This window comes from Penaeus monodon, chromosome 43, assembly GCF_015228065.2.
Source record: "Penaeus monodon isolate SGIC_2016 chromosome 43, NSTDA_Pmon_1, whole genome shotgun sequence".
In the NCBI taxonomy this organism is placed as follows: Eukaryota; Metazoa; Arthropoda; class Malacostraca; order Decapoda; family Penaeidae; genus Penaeus; species Penaeus monodon.
In genome coordinates this window covers 20,647,669-20,650,168 of record NC_051428.1, presented here as the reverse complement: position 1 = coordinate 20,650,168, position 2,500 = coordinate 20,647,669, and the positions used below count along the sequence as shown (strand labels likewise).

At 37.8% G+C, this 2,500-nt stretch overlaps 1 protein-coding gene across 3 annotated transcripts in view; it reads right to left on the bottom strand.

The window, feature by feature from the left end:
* The window catches only part of LOC119568044 (LIRP-like), a 10,165-nt gene that overhangs the window by 3,280 nt on the left and 4,385 nt on the right, over window positions 1-2,500 (bottom strand). The gene's annotated exons all lie outside the window — the stretch shown is intronic.

Genomic DNA, 2,500 nt, shown 5'->3' with positions numbered 1-2,500 from the left:
GGTAAGGGTTGTGGGCTGTGTGGTAGGGGGCGAAAGTTGGATGAATGGTTGTGTGGTAGGGGTTGTGGGCTGTGTGGTAGGGGGCTGGTTGTTTGAGGTGTGGTTGTTTTGGATGAATGGTTGTAGGTTGTTTGAGGTGTGGTTGTTTGGATGTATGGTTGTGGTTGTAGTTTGTAAGGTAGTGGTTCCTGGATGTGATGGTTGTACTGGTGCTGATGGTTGTAGTATGGTATGTTTGGATGAATGGTTGTACTTTGTATGGTAGCGGCGTGAGTTGTGGTTGTGATTTAAGCGAACTAAAAAGTTGGATGAATAGTTATGATAATAATTGTAATAATATTTGGTTATTGGTTATTGTTGTAACATAAAAATAATTCATTTATTTTCCGAATGAGTGAAAATTTTCAGCATTATTTGAGTTATATATATATATATATATATATATATATATATATATATATATATATATATATATATATATATAATATGAATCACAGATAAAGGGAAAAACGTAGGATAATTTAATATTTGCCATTATTTTACATAAGTATTTTCACTTTCGTTCTTACATTTTTGCATTCATTCATTTTTTTTCTTATTTTTTTATCATTATTGTTAAAACGAGAGACATACATAGAGGATAGAGAAAGTCTCTGTACTTTTTCTTAATTCTAAAAATATCGCGTTATTCGAAATCCGGTTAAGTTGTTTTACTGAATAAAGAAAAGGGAAAAATGTCGTTTTAGTGAAAATTTAAGAACAAAAATATTTTACTGAAATCGGAGAAAGTAAAATTTTCTTTTCAGTCAAATCAAGAAAAAAGAAAGTTCTTCAGTCAACGTCACGGTATAATTTTATAGAGAAAATAATGAAATAAATGATAAAGAAAAAAAATTATGCCCACAAATGATACATTTTTTTTTATCAGTTTTAAATAACAAAATCGATATCGAAGTCAATATCGAATATAAAAACAATGAAGAATGAAAAATAGTTCAATGGCGAATGCTATACAAAAAAAAAAATAATAATAATAATAAAAAAAAATAAAAAAATAAAAAAATAAATAAATGATGATAATAATGATGGAGTTTTTCCAAAGTCTTAGTCATCACAGGAAATCGGAAACAGCCAAGACGAAAGTTCCCGCACGTAATTCTCTTTATTCCCGCTTTTTTTTCAAGGTATATGTGAAAATTAATGTGGGTTTTCCGATTGTAATATATTTCCATTTCTGTTGTTTTTACTTTATTCTTTTCTTAGTGACGGTTGGTCGCATGCAAAGTGTCCGAATGGCATCGTTGGATTTTATATTGAAGCTCATAATTCCATGATTCGCCAATTAAATTTTCTAATTCTAATCGGCTGGCACCTTATATTCATGTTTACGTGTACTTACTATTAAAAGCACTCATATACATTACCGTTTATTGTTTTACACTTTATTATTTATTTCTGCATAGAAACCTAACGAATCGGACAATTCCAGAGTCCGATGTGAGTTGCCAATTTTCTTCTTAAAGAAAAAAAAATCAACAAACCGGCAAATGTCCGGCTTAAGAGAGAGAGAGAGAGAGAGAGAGAGAGAGAGAGAGAGAGTGAGAGATTGAGAGAGAGAGAAGAGAGAGAGAGAGAGGGACGAGAGGGAGAGGAGAGAGAAAGAGAGGAGGAGATGAGAGAGAGGAGAGCTGAGGAAGAGAGAGGGGGCAGATGAGATTGAGAGAGAGAAGAGAGAGAGAGAGAGAGAGAGAATAAAGATGAGAGAGAGAGAGAGAAAAGATAGAGAAGAGAGAGAGGAGGAGTAGTGAGAGAGAGAGAGAGAGAGAGAGAATGAGAGTGGAGAGAGAGAGGAGAGAGAGAGATGTGAGAGAGGAGAGAGAGGACAGAGAGTTAGAGAGGGATGGGAGAGAGATGGGAGAGAGGAGGAGGAGAGAGAGAGAGAGAGAGTTGAAGAGAGAGAGAGAGAGAGAGAGAGAGAGAGGAGAAAGAGAGAGAACGGACAGAGAACAGAAAGAGGGAGAGAGAGAGAGAGAGAGAGAGATGACGAGAGAGGAGAGAGACGATGATGAGAAGAGATAGCGGTGGAGAGAGAGAAGAGAGAGAGAGGAAAAGAGAGGAGAGTGACGAGAGAGAGTGAGAGAGAGAGAGAGAGATGGAGGAGAGAGGAGAGAGAGATAGAGAGAGAGAGAGAGGAGACGACGTGAGAGAGAGAGAGAGAGAGGAGAAGAAGAGAGAGAGGACGTGAGAGAGAGAGAGAGAGAGAGAGAGAGAGAGAGGGAGACGCGAGAGAGAGAGAGAGAGAGACGGGAGGAGAGAGAGTGAAGGGAGAGAGAGAGAAGGAGAGAGATGAAGAGAAGGAGAGAGAGAATGAGAGAGAGAGAGAGAGAAGAGGGAGAGAGAGAGAGACGAGAGGAGAGAGAGAGAGAGGGAGAGATGAGATGGAGAGAGAGAGAGAGAGAGAAGATGAGAGGCGAGGGAGGGTTCTTGAAAGGGGGTAGGA